A 20,295-nucleotide genomic window follows, 5' to 3' on the forward strand; every position below is an offset into this window, starting at 1 on the left:
ATCATAGATTTGGAAAAACAATCAACCAACTTGTTTCAAGCGCACAATCACAACCCGATAAACAAAATAGAAATGAGACAAGTGAAATGAGAAATAGATAAGCACTCTAAACCATACCAACCTGAGTCCGGAATACAATAGACAACGGGTCAAAACCAGAATCGCTATATTATTTTAACATTAATCGCTTATTTTTTAACACTTATATAATCAAAATATAAAATCATTTTGCTATAGTAATTTATTTTCAATCCGGTACCAAAAATTGAAATTTAGTTGATCTCGAAGCTTGGTTCACCAATTTTTTCTTATAGTCCTAGGAATATCACAATTTGGACATAATTCCAAGCTCGATTCATTGTTTTCCACTTGTCACAAATTAGACTATTTAACACTGTTATTTTCAAATATCGCTTTGAGTTTGAGATGTACAAATATGATGATGCTAACAAAAAATTCCTTTGTTAAAAATGATTTCATATCATATTACAATCTTTTAGGAAAGAGATTAATCCGGACTTCCCATTACAAAGAGAATTATTTGTAGAGTAATGCTAGTTCTGTTACAAATATAAAAATAAATAAATAAATAAATAAAACACACACACACACACACACACACACACACACACACACACAATACATATGTATAAATACGATTTTATAGAATTTATTGGTAGATCTATTTTTGAAAAATCTTGTCAGTCCATAGACATTATGTCTCCAATTTGTGATTGGCTTTTATTTTTTGCGTGTTGATGTTGGCACTGAATCAATAAGCATCGAGGTCACAAAACCTTTGAGCTTGGTTCCAGAATGTGTATATCCATCTTCGTCCTTGTATGAAACATCCATCACTTCTGCAAGATTGACTACTCACAACAAGAGAGGCATTGGGACTGTTGTTGGGCAGAGACACTCTTGATTTATGTCTTTCCATGCATTAGTAACCCGCTTTCAAAATTCAACGAACACTTCTTCCTCTGATGCACCATATTGCTTCATGTAACATTCGACAGCAGAGGCTACGTGACCTCTTTTTTACTCAAACTACAATTACTGTTATCATCAAGTTAGAGGATATGATATAAAATTAAGAATCTCTTCAAATTTCATAAATATTGTAATGTATTATAATTTATCTATTTTAATTTTGAGAAATAAATTTTTTTACACCAACATTGACCAAATCTGTCAAAATATTATATTTAAATATTTTTATATTCATATTTTGAATTAAAATTTAGGAGAGGCATTTACAGAGCATTCTCTTTCATCTCTTTTCATTTACTTCTGATATTGGATTCTAATTTTTTTTATAAAATCCTTAAAATCATTGGTAAATAATCCTTCATTTACATTAAATTGAAAAACTAAAGGGTAAACTATTAATAGGCTCTACTAGTTAGACTTAATCCTCATCAAATTCTATTGAAAATAAGTCTTAGTAAAATCGTCGCTAAAAATAATTTTTTGTGATGATTTTTTACATGTCATTAAAAATTGAATTAGTGACTTTTTTTTTGTTAGGATTTTTATAAATTGTCGCTAAAAATTACAATTAGTGACGTTTTTCTGTGATGAATTTTTCAAACTATCACTGAAAGTTGAAAATTAATGACATTTTTTTGTGACGCTTTTTTTAAACTATCGCTAAAACTTATAATTAGTAATATTTGTTTGTGACAATTTTTAAACTATCGTTGAAAATTAACAGTTAGTGTTGTTTTTAATAGTGTTTGATGAAAAATGCTATTAATTTTTACAAGACCTATTGGAATATAAGTTCACATATTAAGACCTACACATAAGTCTCTCAAAACTAAACAATCCAAACCACAATACATGATTAGTTTTAGTTTCTCAATTAACAAAATTAAAGTTTTTGAATTGATATTAAATTTTTTTTTTCTTAACACCAACTGAACCGAAGTACTTATTCTGATAACTATCGAAATCAAACCGAACAAAAAATTTGAATTAACTTAAAGTTGTTTTGGTAAGTTGGTTAAAAGATAATATTTTAGTTTTTTTTTCTTTTTTTATATTTTTTATAGCTTTTTTTGGAAAAACGTGTAAAAAAGTTGGAAAAGTTCCCAAATTAAGCTTTAGTGCTCGTTTGACATGTGGGTTTGAGTTAGATTTGGGTTATTTTAATCACACAAGGATAAAATAGGTTTTTTAGTTCCAAACTAAAAGTTGTTATATTCAAACTATAATCATTTTATTTTTCTCTTACAAAAATTAAAAAATTCATCTCAAACGAGACTGTTTTAGCCCCAGATTAAAATAATTAAAAAGTCAACCTCACATCCCGAATGAAGCTTTAAATCGGTGATGAATTAGCCACAATGATGAGGGCTCACTGTAAACTGATTAGTACCCACAAGCATCATTTTACTCATGTTCAAAGTCAAAGTCAGTGATGATGGGTTTGCCTTATTTTATTCTTGGATTTTACAAATTATTAAAAGAAATTAAAATTAAAAAAAGAAAAGAAAAACGCATTGGCATGAAAGGCCAACTACCAACTAAAAAAATTAAAAAGAAAAAAAAGAGAAACTACCACCTCAAATTAAAGTTATTTTAGAAAAATATCTGAGGCTCTTATAATTATATAGGATCTAACTAGTGGCGGACACAGGAGTGACAGGCGGGGGCCATTACCCTTCCAAACTTTTGAAAATTTGCATTTTATCATGTAATTTTTAATAATTGCAGAATAAATTTGTAATACCCCTGTTCCGTAATATGCTAATTGGTCCTTAATGTGTATACGATTATGCGTTTGTTATGGTTTTGTGTGCCATTATGTGGTTTTGAATTGTTATCTGTTCACCGTAGGAATATCTGTTTGATTTATCGGCTTTGGAAATATAATTGAAGGCCTTATCGGCCACAGAACCCGAAATTGATTACGCCATCGTGTTTGGCATAATTTTTAGAGCCTACGGTGAAATTTAATTGAAAATTGGTTCTGGTCAATTTAAACTGATTAAATTGATAAATTAAGTACCCCATTATTTTATATTAAAATATTTGTTAGTGGGGCTTGTTGTATATTTGTATTGCACTCTCCTTTAGCTCTCTTAGAACTCAAAATCTGAGTTAGACAATTGAGAGTGAGAGAGAGGCCGGCTATAGAGAGAGAAGGGAAGAGACTTGAGCAATTTTTGGCTCTAGCTTGGGAATTTGAAGATTTAACTCAAGAATTGACCATAAATTGGAGGAATTGAGCCCCTAGGTAAGCATTGATTCTTGAATTCATGAGTTTAATGTGTAATCTTGTGTGTTCAAGGGTTGTTTGTGATCAAGAGCATGATTTGAGTTGGCTTTATTGAAATTGAGGCTTGATATGTACATGCATGTAAAGAATTCCTATGGAATCACAAAATCTAGCATGTAATTTGTGAAATTGTGAAAGATTGGTAGTGTAATCCCACATGCAAGCATGTCTTTGTTAAATTTTATGGGAATGAGCACTAATTACATTATTTGAAGTGAATATGAAGTCAAATGGGCATGCATGTCTGAATAATTGAAGATGGGAGCTTTGAATGCATGAATATGTATGATAGAATTGAGTTTGGTGTCAATTTGAGACATGCAAGTGTTTAATCCTTGAAATTGGGCTCCATGAAGATGTATTTTGGTGTTTATACCATGTTAGTACAAGTATATGTGAAATTGGAGCCACCAAAAGCATGGAATGACGGTTTGAATGGTGAAGGGAGCTCAAGAACACAATCTGGAAAACCCAGAATTTTGATGTCCGCTCGAGCGGGGAACCTGACGCTCGAGCGGAGAAATCGAGCTCCCAGCATTTTCTGCAGACATGGTTCCCGCTCGAGCGGGGAAGTTGACGCTCGAGCGGGGAGCTATGTAGACAGGCAGTCCGCTCGAGCGGCCGAGTTCACGCTCGAGCTGGAATTGAAGGCAACCAGTACTTTTGCAGACCTAAGGGTCCGCTCGAGCGGGGGAAGTCCACGCTCGAGCGGGGACCCTATTTTCTGAAATCCTGTTTTTGCATTTTGTGTTCTGTTTTCTGTTCTCTTTCACTTGCAAGCATTCTTAGGCTTATGTTAAGCATTGTAAATGAGCTAATGAGATAAGAATAAAGCCTAAAAGAGGAATATGTGAATTAAGGAACGGATTGAATTGTTAATGACCCCTTTTGTGTTCATGGAATGTGTAGGGTCAAGCTCCAGGGCGAATCCACAAGCCAATCACTGTGAGTAATATCAATATTTGAATGCTTGCGAATGTCTAATTGTTTACTCCCTTTTAAGCTTTATGAATTGCTAATTGGGTTTGTGGACGTAAGTCTGATATGGATGAATGAATGGACCAAAGGTCGTTTTGAAATGAATGAATGGACCAAAGGTCGTTTTGATGTGAATGAATGGACCAAAGGTCGTTTTGAAATGAATGAATGGACCAAAGGTCGTTTTGATGTAAATGAATGGACCAAAGGTCGTTTTGACACATGTGAGTGGGCCAAAGGCCGTTTTGACATGAATGAGTAGGCCGAAAGCCGTTTTAACATGAATGAATGGGCCGAAGGCCGTTTTGACAGAAATGAATGGGCCGAAGGCCGTTTTGACATAAATGAATGGGCCGAAGGCCGTTTTGACAGAAATAAATGGGCCGAAGGCCGTTTTGACATAAATGAATGGGCCGAAGCCCGTTTTGACATGAATGGAAATCTGAGTGGGCCAAAGGCCAGAATGGTTGGAACTACAGTCACTTGATTTGAATTTCGTATACTCATATATCTGTTAAGTAGAAATAGGAATTGGGCCTAAGGCCGTTTGGAACCTGTTGTTCTACATTGTTTACGTAATTTCTGTATTTGATATTATTCACTGGGCTATTGCTCACGCTCATTCATGTGTTTGTAGGTGAGCCCGGAGAAGTCCAAACCCAGCCCCAGTGAAGTCTGTGAGGAACAACAGAGGTTTTTGGAGAGTCAGCCCTTGCGTCTCACGCACGAGACCCGTCTTCGCCCTTCCGTTATGTATTTATATCTTGTCATGGTGGCGAAGTTTTTGATTATGTCTGTATATAGTTTCATGGGTTGACTTAGTTGGACGATCCTGTCTGTATAGAATTTTATGCTACTACATTTCTGACGTGAGTTATTAACATGAGTTGGTATGGAATGTTATGATGTGCATATAAGCACGGCTCTATGGACAAAGTTTTAAATTTTGCTTCCCTTTTGGCCCCTTTACTCTGATGTGTTAAGTCTGTTTTGGTCGGAGGCCGTAGGTAATCTTAGGATTACTGGCCGGTTACGTCCTTAACCCATGGGGGCGGGTTCAGGTTGTGACAGAGTGGTATCAGAGCACGAGTTAATAACTCACACACTTGTCCAAAAGAGCAATAAGCGTCTAGAAAAGATCTAGGATGCATTCACGTGATAAATATAAATCTGAAAGCATCAAGAATATGTTTAAGTGTTTCGGTATGAACAGTCATGTGCTATAATTTGTAAATTGCTTGCATGGTAAACCTTTGGAATACGTATGCTCTCTGGTGTATGCATACTTGTGAATCTCTGTATTAAGTATAAAGCTATGTTTGATATAAATGAATGATTTCCTAAATTCTCCTTGAACATAATTGTGGTATCCTTAGCGGAGGCCCTCGCCCAGGGGATATAATACTGTGGCTTATGGTCATGAAGCCCTAGCTCGGGGAGAAATAATACCGTGGCACAGGCCCTCGCCGGGGGGAAATAATACCGTGGCCTATGTATGAGATATGTTGATATGCTTGACCAGCATGATATGTCACGCTAAAAGAAGTACCACACATGATTCGAATATAAGATATAAATTGCTACACTAACGTGTACAACAAGTTTGTTTTGTTATAATGCACATACATGAATAGTTGTTTATGTGCATTCAATTCTGCCTACGGGTGTCTATTTGAAATATGAACACGATTTGAGTATAGAATTACTTAGCAAATGTTCAGCATGCGATATTTGATAAATATGCAATTATCTGTCACGTAAGTGATTAATTGCGTACGATATGTGAAAGGAGAATATAACAATGTGCCTATGTGCGAATGTACTCATGTGATTCTGTGTTTAATTTCGTATTGGGCATCCCAATATTTGGTAAAGTTTGATAAGAATTTGTGTAGAGTATGGGCAAATTAAGGGCATATGGGTTGGAAGGTTCTTCCACAGCCCGACTTGATAGTCCGGAAAGAGTAGTACAAGAATTGGCAGAGATCTTGAGACAACAGCGTCAGTTGCCGCTACGGCAAGAACCTTTGCCACCACCAGTGTGAGAAACGCAGAGGAGTTTGTTATCAGACTTTTGGGGCTCGTTATAGATATGGTAAAATGGACCATACGGCAAGGAACTGTCCCCGGATTGAACGAAATGTGAATGAATCCCCTGCCTTGGCTAAATCCGTACCAGTGGTAGGAATTGCTACTCAGGATGGAGTAATTACACTCATCCCAGAAAGCACTCAGAATGTTGTAACCATCATCCCAGGTATCTATACTGTGTACAAATGAATGCTTATGTGTTGATTGATTCTGAATTAGTACGTTTGTACATCTTCGCTTGGGATATTATTTGATTCGGATCGGCATATATTTCATATCTGCTGTATGTGTATCTAGATTGGTTAGACTCACATGATCGAGACTGTATTCATTGGAAGTATATGCCCCGTTTGGGAAATTTGTGAAATACGTTTTGGGATATTGATTGACTCTGCACGTGCACATATATATCTACACCTATGCTCAGGGTGATTTATTATGTCACCGCCTTGAATGACTAAACCACTGGAATTATGATTCTGTAATCGTGTGACCAAGTTGAGCGCCCTAAATGATGAACTCTAATTGTGAGACCATATATTTTGATTGGTAGAAAGTTGATTGGGTGATGTGACTAATTTGGAACTTTTGCGTAGCAATCCCATACTATGTGTACCCGAGGAACTTTGTATAATATATTACTGTGCACCGTGTTCTTGCATACAAGGCTTATTTGGGAACTGCTATACTGATTATGATACGTACCTCCTGATATGAACACTTGCATGCTTATGTAACTATACCTGAACTTATGTGGACAATACCGTATTGTACGTGATTTGAAACACTTTGATATGAACAGTTGTGATGAATGATTCTGATACGACCTTGAGAACTGATAAATTCAGGGCAGTTGTGAAACTATTAGCCATGTGCCTAAACAAACGAAGTGAGCTTTACAGAATCAAATGTACCCTATTTGAGAAAACTTTTATCTGACTTGATCCAATAGAACCTTTGTCTGAATTGACCCGATAGAACCCTCATTGGATATAATTTGACGGGACCTTTGCTAGATTTAATCTGACAAGACCTTTGCTTGGATTGATTGATGAGAACCTCTATCTAAGTTGATTTTGTAAAAAGGGGTTAAGAATTGTCTATAAATAAATGACCAGATTATTATTGGCAGGAAAACTGATGGACCTAAAACTTGAATCCGTTTGGAGTGCTTGACTTATTTGAAAGACCTTTTGTGGGCTATCAATAGATTGATCTACCTATGAACACCATTGAGAACCAACCTTCAACTATTGAGGACATATGTGTTATAGATGAACTGAATTGTACAAATCCCGTGATTGGGTGTCTTAAGGAACGATGCTTGTGTATTGTCCCATCCTGGTTGGTTTGATGCTATGGGGACTGATGACGGTAGATTGATTTGATTTCGAGCAGTACTGAACATTTGTCTTTGACTGATCAGAACATGTTTTGTAAGGGAGAGCGATTGCTTCAGTGTTACCAGGTTTTGGAGAAATCAGGTTATAGTGAATGGTGTTGTGTTGCTTTGATGACATTCTTAGAGTGTCCTTTTGTGCTAGGGGACGTTAAGCCTATGTAGCACCTTTGATTAAGATACCTTTTGCCACCGACGGTTTCGTACGGGTGGGTTTGACTAATCGATCTGGAATCGGCCACCGACGGTCGCGAACGGGTGTGCTTCGATTCCGAGACGATTATTCCTTTGTTTTGTTTGGAATGTCATCCTTTGGCATTATGTAAATGTTATAGACATCCAAGAAGCTTTGAAAAATCCTGATTATCCATAAGTGTGCGAATTCAGTACACCGTGTGAACACCTGCCCAGCGCCATTATATTCTGTAATTGGGGTCCTGAGGATGTGTAAATTGTGCTTAACATGTGATTGACTCCTTTGATACTACCTTTGCCATTATAGAGGTTTATATATGGATTGCCTTATGCTTTTGATGACTATCAGATAATGTGGAAAGACTCGATAGAACAGGGAATTGAATATTGAACCGAACTGTGAACTGTAAACTGTTGGATGAATTGAGAACACGTGTATTATGTCAGAAATTGCCTGCTTCGATGTTATTGTAATTTACAATCAGTATTATGGGGATGTCTGGACTATGTGTATTGTGTGGGTAATTACTTCGATGTTACCCTTGTTGTTTCGGGAATCAGTATCTGAATCCACCTTATATTCCTGAAGACTTTTAATTGACCTTGGATAATTGTGATGAGTCATTGGACTAAATACCGAATCAGATCGTGAATTGGGGAATTATTGAAGAATGAATTGAACTTTTGTGACACGGAATAGACCGAACCTCTGTGATGAAGTTAGCTGACATTGAAATAAATATGTTGGTGACCTACCTTGAAGAGGGCAGTTGGTGAATGTGTCTAAATAATTTTCGGTGCCAACAGGTCGAAGTTGAATTTCAGATAGTGGCGGAACTACTTCAACCTCTCTCCATTTTGGGATGGAAATGGGAATATGTGGCTACGAATTCCGTTGTGGGACTACCTTGAGCACCCAAGGTATAAGTCCCATTTGGGCTATTGTAGGTAAATTATTGAAGTTGCCCATTTCTCCCTATAAAATTTTGTATGATGCTTGTAGACTAGCCACTGTTTACATCGATAAGATCGCTCGTTTACATGGAGTCCCAGTATCTATTGTTTAGACATAAATTCTAAAATGTGTTTGAATTCTGAAAAGCCTTCAAGAGGCAATGGGGGCTCAACTTCTGTTCTGTTCTGTTACCTGGATTCGGAGGTTCCTTTATGGAACTGGTTATTCGTAACCTCACGTGTATATGTTCTGTTCTATTCTGTTCCGTTCTGATCTGTTAATGCTAATGGAGGTATCACGTAAACTTAATCATGACTTACGATTTCTGTATATGATCTGGACAAATTATGAATTTGATACGAAACTGAATTATGATTCGGCGCTGTTTTCCATCTGCAAATTGATGTATGATCAGAAAGAACTTGTTAGATTTTTGGGAGGAATGCTCCAAAAATATGCATTAGATTTTTCAGGGGAGTTGGAAAGATCTATTCATCGTTGGCAGACCTTACTCACGACGAGGGCTTACACTCTAGTTTCGGTATGGCACCATACAGGCCTTGTATGGAAGAAAAGGTAAGTCTCTGACTGAGTAAGAACTGAGTTTTGTTTGACTTTGGGGCTAAGTAAGTGGCTATCGAAAAAAAAAGAAAAAGAAAAGAAATGGAACCGTTGAATAAGGAAGTATTCCGAATTATTTCAGCTACAAGTAAATTAAGTTTGGAGGACCAAACTTCCTAAAGGGGGGAAGACTGTAATACCCCTGTTCCGTAATATGCTAATTGGTCCTTAATGTGTATACGATTATGCGTTTGTTATGGTTTTGTGTGCCATTATGTGGTTTTGAATTGTTATCTGTTCACCGTAGGAATATCTGTTTGATTTATCGGCTTTGGAAATATAATTGAAGGCCTTATCGGCCACAGAACCCGAAATTGATTACGCCATCGTGTTTGGCATAATTTTTAGAGCCTACGGTGAAATTTAATTGAAAATTGGTTCTGGTCAATTTAAACTGATTAAATTGATAAATTAAGTACCCCATTATTTTATATTAAAATATTTGTTAGTGGGGCTTGTTGTATATTTGTATTGCACTCTCCTTTAGCTCTCTTAGAACTCAAAATCTGAGTTAGACAATTGAGAGTGAGAGAGAGGCCGGCTATAGAGAGAGAAGGGAAGAGACTTGAGCAATTTTTGGCTCTAGCTTGGGAATTTGAAGATTTAACTCAAGAATTGACCATAAATTGGAAGAATTGAGCCCCTAGGTAAGCATTGATTCTTGAATTCATGAGTTTAATGTGTAATCTTGTGTGTTCAAGGGTTGTTTGTGATCAAGAGCATGATTTGAGTTGGCTTTATTGAAATTGAGGCTTGATATGTACATGCATGTAAAGAATTCCTATGGAATCACAAAATCTAGCATGTAATTTGTGAAATTGTGAAAGATTGGTAGTGTAATCCCACATGCAAGCATGTCTTTGTTAAATTTTATGGGAATGAGCACTAATTACATTATTTGAAGTGAATATGAAGTCAAATGGGCATGCATGTCTGAATAATTGAAGATGGGAGCTTTGAATGCATGAATATGTATGATAGAATTGAGTTTGGTGTCAATTTGAGACATGCAAGTGTTTAATCCTTGAAATTGGGCTCCATGAAGATGTATTTTGGTGTTTATACCATGTTAGTACAAGTATATGTGAAATTGGAGCCACCAAAAGCATGGAATGACGGTTTGAATGGTGAAGGGAGCTCAAGAACACAATCTGGAAAACCCAGAATTTTGATGTCCGCTCGAGCGGGGAACCTGACGCTCGAGCGGAGAAATCGAGCTCCCAGCATTTTCTGCAGACATGGTTCCCGCTCGAGCGGGGAAGTTGACGCTCGAGCGGGGAGCTATGTAGACAGGCAGTCCGCTCGAGCGGCCGAGTTCACGCTCGAGCTGGAATTGAAGGCAACCAGTACTTTTGCAGACCTAAGGGTCCGCTCGAGCGGGGGAAGTCCACGCTCGAGCGGGGACCCTATTTTCTGAAATCCTGTTTTTGCATTTTGTGTTCTGTTTTCTGTTCTCTTTCACTTGCAAGCATTCTTAGGCTTATGTTAAGCATTGTAAATGAGCTAATGAGATAAGAATAAAGCCTAAAAGAGGAATATGTGAATTAAGGAACGGATTGAATTGTTAATGACCCCTTTTGTGTTCATGGAATGTGTAGGGTCAAGCTCCAGGGCGAATCCACAAGCCAATCACTGTGAGTAATATCAATATTTGAATGCTTGCGAATGTCCAATTGTTTACTCCCTTTTAAGCTTTATGAATTGCTAATTGGGTTTGTGGACGTAAGTCTGATATGGATGAATGAATGGACCAAAGGTCGTTTTGAAATGAATGAATGGACCAAAGGTCGTTTTGATGTGAATGAATGGACCAAAGGTCGTTTTGAAATGAATGAATGGACCAAAGGTCGTTTTGATGTAAATGAATGGACCAAAGGTCGTTTTGACACATGTGAGTGGGCCAAAGGCCGTTTTGACATGAATGAGTAGGCCGAAAGCCGTTTTGACATGAATGAATGGGCCGAAGGCCGTTTTGACAGAAATGAATGGGCCGAAGGCCGTTTTGACAGAAATGAATGGGCCGAAGGCCGTTTTGACAGAAATAAATGGGCCGAAGGCCGTTTTGACATAAATGAATGGGCCGAAGGCCGTTTTGACATGAATGGAAATCTGAGTGGGCCAAAGGCCAGAATGGTTGGAACTACAGTCACTTGATTTGAATTTCGTATACTTATATATCTGTTAAGTAGAAATAGGAATTGGGCCTAAGGCCGTTTGGAACCTGTTGTTCTACATTGTTTACGTAATTTCTGTATTTGATATTATTCACTGGGCTATCGCTCACGCTCATTCATGTGTTTGTAGGTGAGCCCGGAGAAGTCCAAACCCAGCCCCAGTGAAGTCTGTGAGGAACAACAGAGGTTTTTGGAGAGTCAGCCCTTGCGTCTCACGCACGAGACCCGTCTTCGCCCTTCCGTTATGTATTTATATCTTGTCATGGTGGCGAAGTTTTTGATTATGTCTGTATATAGTTTCATGGGTTGACTTAGTTGGATGATCCTGTCTGTATAGAATTTTATGCTACTACATTTCTGACGTGAGTTATTAACATGAGTTGGTATGGAATGTTATGATGTGCATATAAGCCCGGCTCTATGGACAAAGTTTTAAATTTTGCTTCCCTTTTGGCCCCTTTACTCTGATGTGTTAAGTCTGTTTTGGTCGGAGGCCGTAGGCAATCTTAGGATTACTGGCCGGTTACGTCCTTAACCCATGGGGGCGGGTTCGGGTTGTGACAAAATTAGTATTTTAGTCACCCCAAGCCTTTGAAAAAACTCATTACTATAATGTTATTTTGAGTTTTTATAAAATAATTAATATTTTGATTTCCAAAAGCTGTATAATCTTAGTTCAATTCTTCTAAAGTAAACTAATTTTACTTTAAACGTTTAGTATATATATACTAGCGTATGCCTGTACCCGAAGGGATGATATAAATAATGTTAAGATTAGAATATAATTGTAATTTTAATACTATTTAAATTTATTTTTTAATTTGATAAATTTACAAATTTATTATAAAATTTTAGAGTTCTCATAAAACTCCTCACGAAAACTCGTTTTGGCTTATACAATATATAGCTAGATAGATAGATAGATAGATAGATGTGCCTGGCATACATAAAATTTCCACGGGCGTACGTACAATATTGCTTTTGCTTACATAATTATATGGAAATTATATGTATGCCCATAATGTCCTAGTGTATTAGAAGCATACATACAATGTATGGAAATATGTGTAAAATATATTGAACAAAAAGGAGAAAATAGAAAAATAAACAAATAGAGAGAAAAATAAAAATGAGAGAAAATAAAAAAAATAAAATGAAAAGAGAGAGGCATGTGCGATTATGGGATCATGGAAGGATAGGTGAGAAAAAGAAAAAGTAAGAGGGAGAGTCAGGAAAATAAAAAATGTACATGTAGAATATTTTTTGAAAAATATATATCAGCTATTGTTTTATAATTTGAATAGATCTGAGCCGTCCAAATATCCTAGTAAAACAAATGTGTGTAGGACAAATTCAAAAACCAGCTTACTTTATTATATAGATATACTAGTGGTCACCCGTGTAACGCCCTCAAAATAATAACATTAAACCCATCAATATAGACATACATTGATATATATAGGCTTATAGCTTTCCAAGCTAACACTTGGTTACAACAAAAGAGTATTAACTCATTTACACATTAAGCCCTTGGCTTGAATATACATGTAATACATCAAAAGAAATAAGACAACAAAAGTGTGTCCGCCTCTAGCCTCCCAAGCTATGTCCTTGGAGGTGGCATGCTACCTGTACCTGAAAATGATGTTCCCATATAGGGTGAGCCACAGCCCAGCAGAGATATACAAAACCAACTATGAGCAATGACTAAAATATTAGCAATTGATAGATGGCCAACGCCGATACATCCGCATATATCACGTCACAATTTCATAACATACGAGTCTATATCACTTTCCATTTTCCATCCTTATTTAACAGATAAGCATATTAGCTATATCAACACATCAACAGATAAACATCTTACGCATCAACAGATAAGCATATAAGCTGTATCCACACTTCACTAGACAAGCATATGAGCTGTATCTACACTTCACTAGACAAGCATATGAGCTGTATCTACACTTCTCAAAGATAAGCCTATGAGCTGTATCTTCACTTCTCTAGACAAGCATATGAGCTGTGTCTACGGAGTTCATCCCCCATCTCCTCCCAATCCTATCCGGTTTAGAGGTACATCCCCCATCTTCCCCTGAACCGCGGAGTACATCCCCCATCTCCTCCTCTACACACAGTGCATATAAACACAAGGGTTCTATACACAATCAATCAATACATAGAATTAATGTATTCAATTCACCGTCATACTCTATGACACATTCACTCGATTGGTTTTAGTTTGCCTAATCATCATGCATTGTCTACAACAATCAAGACTATCCTCCACCGATAGCCCAAAGCAATTATTTCTAAATAGAAAATAAATGCACAAAATGGATATTAAATCGACATTTCAATCAGGTGAGCAATAAATGATTCAACCACACTCTTTAGTCCCATACATTCCCGATTTCAACATTCTCAATTCAATTCCTCATTTCCAACAATTAATTATACAAGTTAATTAACCAATGTAATTAGGGCATATTCCTTAATTAACATCACAACCCTTAGGTTCCATTTCCATTAATGTTTTAACATTAATTTCACTTTTCCATGCCAAACATGCATTTAGATTTTATATGATTAAATACCCAACTTTTGTAAAATTACACAAAGGCCCGAACTTTCTCAAAATTACCCAACAACTCCCAACATATCGAAATGCCAAAATTTAAAGACAAAACTCATAAAGAGGAGTAGGATATCCCTACCTCAAATTCGGAGCTCAAGGGGTGAAGATGAAGAAACTCAACGTGCTCCAAAACTCGATATTTTCGGATTAAAACGTAGCCCTCGACGATCAACACAACTTTTGTAAAGACCAAAGGTGAGGAATACACCCTAGCTAGATCAATACCTAGAGAGAAGTTGAGGTTCTAGTGAGAGGAGCTCTCAAATGGAGGTTTTGAAAAGTAAGAGAGAGAAAAGGAGTTGAAAAAGTGATCCAAAAGTCGGATCTCGGATTTATATAAAAGTCGCCCCGCTCGAGCGTCCAAACCCCCGCTCGAGCGTCAGTCACAGACTCCCGCTCGAGCGTCAACAATCCCGCTCAAGCGGCGGATACACACTTCCAGAACTTTTACAGAACCATATATCCGCTCGAGCGTCACACACAACATCCCGCTCGAGCGTCAAAACTCCCGCTCGAGCGCACAACACTGCAGAGGAGATACTGGAAGATGGAAAACTACGCTCGAGCATCGGAAACCCCACTCGAGCGGACAGACAACAACAAAGGGCCCGCTCGAGCGTCAAAATCCTCGCTCGAGCGTGAAGGCCAAAATCTGGGCAACTACACTTGGTTCCTAAGCTCAACCAACCTGTTAAACACCTGCCCAACATAACCCAAAACTCAAATACAAAGAGTAAAGGATGTAAACGAGATGTACACAACAACCAATGAAAAGGGAAACCGGGATCGCTATAACCTCCCCTCCTTAAAGAATTTCATCCCCGAAATTAAACACAAGTTTTTCAAAAGCAGGTTTTCTCCATTTCTAACAACATTTCAACCCAATATTAAACATTCCGACCCATTACCGGTCATTTCCATCTCTTTTCAAGAGGCATTTCACAACATATATTACAAGTGCATTATCAAAGAAGAAATTTAAATAAATAAATAAATTTCCATCTCTTCCATTTGCTCAAACTCTGAATCTAAATAAATAAATAAAAAATTTAAACAAAGAAGAAATTTGTGGTTTAGTTCTCAAAGGAAATGAGTTACTAAAAATAAATTTAATCATGAATTATTTCAATAGGATAATCAACAATAAAAAATCAACTGATGAATACATTTAAAATATAACCCATATCCAATAAATTTTGATGTGTTCTTCATTTTCAATCTAACATCTACACCAAAAAAAAAAAAAAAAAAATTAAACACAAATAATCAATAAGTGGGAGAGTTACAAATTGATAATTGTAGTGCTTTTATAATTATAAAAAAAGAATAAAATCTCAATTAAATGACACATTATTAACAAAAAGAAAGAAATAAGGAAAAATACAGATTGTAACCAAATTTAAAAAAAAAAAATAATATTCATTTATATTAATTCACTTTCTTACAAATGCAAAAACTCATGCAAGTACACATTTCAAATGTAAAGCAAATATTTAAGATTTTTAGGCACCGAAAAGGGATCATAAATGGCTCAATGTTAATTGTTTTCCCCCCAATTTTCTATTCATGGTTTCTTTTGCAGGAACTTGTTTTTATATTAAAAAAATTATGCTTAAACAAAAGATATATATGGAATTCTATCATGTTTAAAATTTGTACGGATAAGTAATTGATGATTTTAAAAGATAAAATATTAAGTTCCACTTAAAGATAAACTTTAAAAATATTAAGTTGGAACATATAAAAATTCTATAATAAACTAACAAAAGATAAATATAGATCGTTAAAAAAATTATCATCTTTTTGGGATATTTATATCCCAATCTTATTCTTTTTTTTATTTAAATATTTTGTTATCTTTTATTTGAATTTTCATTAAATAGTTATATTTTTATTTTTGTATATTTTTTCATCTATATTTATTTGTTATTCATATATACATAATTATCTTTTTATTTTAAAAATCATTTGACTCATAATATTTTTTTATTTAAATTTTTTTTAATTGTTCATATATAAATAGTTAACTTTTTATTTTTATAATTAATTGACTCGTAATTTTTTTTTTATGATAAAATATTAAGTTCCACTTAAAGATAAACTTTAAAAAGATTAAGTTGAAATATATAGAAATTCTATAACAAATTAACAAATAATAAATATAGATCGTTAAAAAAATTATCATCTTTTTGGGATATTTACATCCCATTCTTATTCTTTTTTTTATTTAAATATTTTGTTATCATTTATTTGAATTTTCATTAAATAGTTATATTTTTATTTTTGTATATTTTTTCATCTATATTTATTTGTTATTCATATATACATAATTACCTTTTTATTTTAAAAATCATTTGACTCGTAATTTTTTTATTTAAATTTTTTTTAATTGTTCAGATATAAATAGTTAACTTTTTATTTTTATAATTAATTGACTCGTAATGTTTTTTATTTAGTTATTTTTTTTATCTTTTATTTGACTCTTTATATTATTTTGTAGTTGAAATTTGAATAGTTATCTTTTTATTTTATTTATTTTATATTTTTATCTCTACCTCTTTGTTGTTCATATTTAAATATTTATCATTTTATTTAAATATATATAATCCTTTTAGCTTTTGAGATTTAGATAATTGACAAATGATTAAAAATTAGGAAAAGTGAGAGGGGAGACTTGAGAAGTGACATGTAGGAGAGAGAATCTATAAGAATTTAGTATTAAGAGTTTGGAGAATTCTCATACTCCACTACATTTGTTTATATATATAGTATAGATATATTTTAATTCAGTAAAGATGAGCAAAGCTCACCACATTAACAATACCGCGTGATCATCGGGATTACAACATAATACACCATTTTGCAAGAGCAAAGATCCTCTAGAATGATTTTTTCCTAAAGTTTTCTAGAGTGTTACATTGTGTGGTTGAGATTTACTGGCAAGTCACATCAATTTTTCTGATGTGACTTGCCAGTAAATCTCAACCACACAATGTAGTACTTTAGGAAACTTTAGGAAAATTTCACTCTAGAGGATCCTTGGTGATTTTGCAAGACTTTTGATTTATCTTATTACCTCGTGGCTTGCCATGTCATCCATGAGTCTGTTAACTATTGATGAAGCTTGAACAATTAAAGGATCACTTGACACCCAATCAAAGGCCTCTTTAGACACCACCTCTCCCAACCTAACAAAGGAAGTGGTTGCTAGCATTGTGTAACCGCAGGTTACTAGTGCAACTCGCATATAATCTTCGATACTTGGAACATAGACTTGGTGAAACCATTTGGCTTCTTCAAAGTATGCTCTAACTAAATTTTTCATTTGAGATTTGAACAAAATTGATCAGTACTATTTCTTTTTGATCAAATTTCACATATAATCTTATTGCTAATCACAAATTGTTTGTTTGTAACCAATCAGTATGAGGCTTACTGCAGATTTTACGTAGTGGACGTAATATGATCTTCCTTACCTTGCCATTTCTTCATCAATCATGTTGCAAACATCTAGAAGTGCTTGATAACATAGTTTTATGTACTCTGGAAGTTGATCTATGGCACTGATTTCCCACCTAAAATACAGATGGATAATGAACAATTGACGAGATTTTGATACGTCTATAAGATCAAATGCAAAGTTCATTAGGGAACAAATAGGTTTGAACCTCTCAATTGCATCAGTGAAGAGTGCAAGTTCTTCTAAAGTACCATAGACATCATAGATGTCATCAATAATGGAAGTCAAGGCAATCACTTTGGTTAGCATCCTTTTAGCAAGTAGGTATTGGGGCTCAAAATAAACTCCCAGTATCCAAAAATAGAGCTCCACTATTCTGTCTCTGGCAAAAGGCGTTTTCTTTGCAAAGTCCAATTCTTTCCACCACCTGAAATATGTAATAGGATCTATGTTAGTCAACTTTTAAATCACTTCAATATGATTGGAAAAGCCTGACTTGATTAACTACCTTATATATCCATAAAAAAATATTTAAAGAAGTGCTCATAATTTGAAATGTATGGATCAAAAATATTTATACTATACATCTTCTCCTCACAACCTAAGATGTGCAGCCTTATACAAGCTTAACATACCTTGCACATTGCTAATTAAGTATTCATGATTTTTGCCATTGTCATCCTTGAATTTGTTAAGCACATTTGCGTAATGCATCTGACACATGGTATATTAGTGTGGCCAAAATAACATATGGACTTGTATGGTTGTGTTTGACTTGTTTAGCCTTGTTAAGATACCATCAGATGCCAAAACATCAAATGCATGGCAAATGAGACTTACCACAAGAGATGGGATTTCCTTGTTGTCTAAGCAACCGAAACAATAGTATAAAGATCATCGTTGGCTTTGTCATCATGGTGATCATAATCAGTTTCATATATGTGTTGTAAAGCTGCCTCAATCTCACTTACAAAATGGTAAGACACCCCTAGGCATTGGATTGCATCGATGAAGTTCAGTTTCTGTGAAAGCTGATCATTAGCCGCCACTAGCATCTTTCTCACTTCCTCTTTCTATTGCTGAAGTTGTTGGCCCATTTTAACATCCACTTCCTGCATAAACAATGAGAATATAGGATATATATGAAGAAAATTATATTCTTACTCAAAATTTATACATAAAATAAAGCAAGAATAATTTGATAATGTTACTTTTGTAAATGAAATCAAACTTCACTGTTCATAATTAATGTTATTTTTCAAATGGAATATTGTGAATTTGAAAAATAATAACCAAATTAGTTATTATCAAGTCCTTTTATATGAAACAGAGTTGTTGCTCCATGTTAACATCTACTTCCTGCAACATGAAAACATATATATATATATATATAAATGCAGGTGTCTAACAAAATTCCATCATAATAAAAATGGTTGTTCAACAACATTCCATGTAGTTTCTTTTGTGTCCATGTTGTCAGATTTTAAATATCACGATATGTAATAAGATTTTAGACTTTTGGTACTAATATTTATAGATATATTGGTCGATGCTGTTTGATATCGATTGATATATAATCGAATCCTTATTAATACATGTTCTAATACTATTATTTAAAACCATGCACAAAATTAAAGACAGACATTAAATATGTGCAATGCTAGCAAATCCAATTTTACTACGGCATGAGAGGCGTGTGCGAGGAAATAATCTCCCCAATAGCTAGGATGATAATTGGCTGAGAGTCGAGTGACCTGAGGTACCATGTTTTTGGTTGAATCAGGAATAGGTAAAGCATGAATAGACAATTCCATGTTTTTGTTTTTGGTTGTGTGACGAGAAAATGGAAGTGAACAAGAACACTCTTGTGGCCTTTTTTTTTTTTTTTTTTTTCCTGGTTGTGGCTGATATGGACCGAAGAGCTCTAGTGCTTTGCTATTTATACCATGTATTTGGAGGTGAAACATTAAGGAAGAATCCGAGTTCGTGCACGTGAAATTTACATTCCAATTTCCACTAAACCAAAAAACAAACGTGGACCTCAAATTGAAAAGATTGACCAAATCGATTAAATCGAACCAAACCATCCGTATTTGGTTTATTTTTTAATAAGAATAGGTCTGTGTTGTTTTTAAATTAAATTTTTTTTTTAAAAATTTTCAGTTCAGTATTAGTTTAAGCACCTTATGCACTGAACTAACCGAAACCGACTGTTTTAACATATATTGTATGTATAATATATATATATATATATAATATAATAATTAACCAGATCATCCTACATTGTATTTATAATAATATTAATAAATATAACAAATTATTAATATCAATTAATTAACCCAATCATCCTATAACCTAAGTTAGTATACTTGTTGGCTTTTTTGGCTTTCGAAGGTTAATAAAGTAAATTTAAGTGTGCCAACAAGGATCAATCATTTCTTACAGATTTTATAAATGCCAACCAATTATCAAGCGATTGTGTTGAAGTTTTTTCAGCC

At 34.8% G+C, this 20,295-nt stretch overlaps 1 pseudogene; it reads right to left on the reverse strand.

The window, feature by feature from the left end:
- Positions 1-741: 741 nt before the first annotated feature.
- Positions 742-19,938, reverse strand: LOC145813113 ((-)-germacrene D synthase-like; annotated as a pseudogene).
- Between the last annotated feature and the right edge of the window lie 357 nt (positions 19,939-20,295).

Source organism: Camellia sinensis, chromosome 15, assembly GCF_055761805.1.
Source record: "Camellia sinensis isolate YWXY chromosome 15, ASM5576180v1, whole genome shotgun sequence".
Taxonomy (NCBI): Eukaryota; Viridiplantae; Streptophyta; class Magnoliopsida; order Ericales; family Theaceae; genus Camellia; species Camellia sinensis.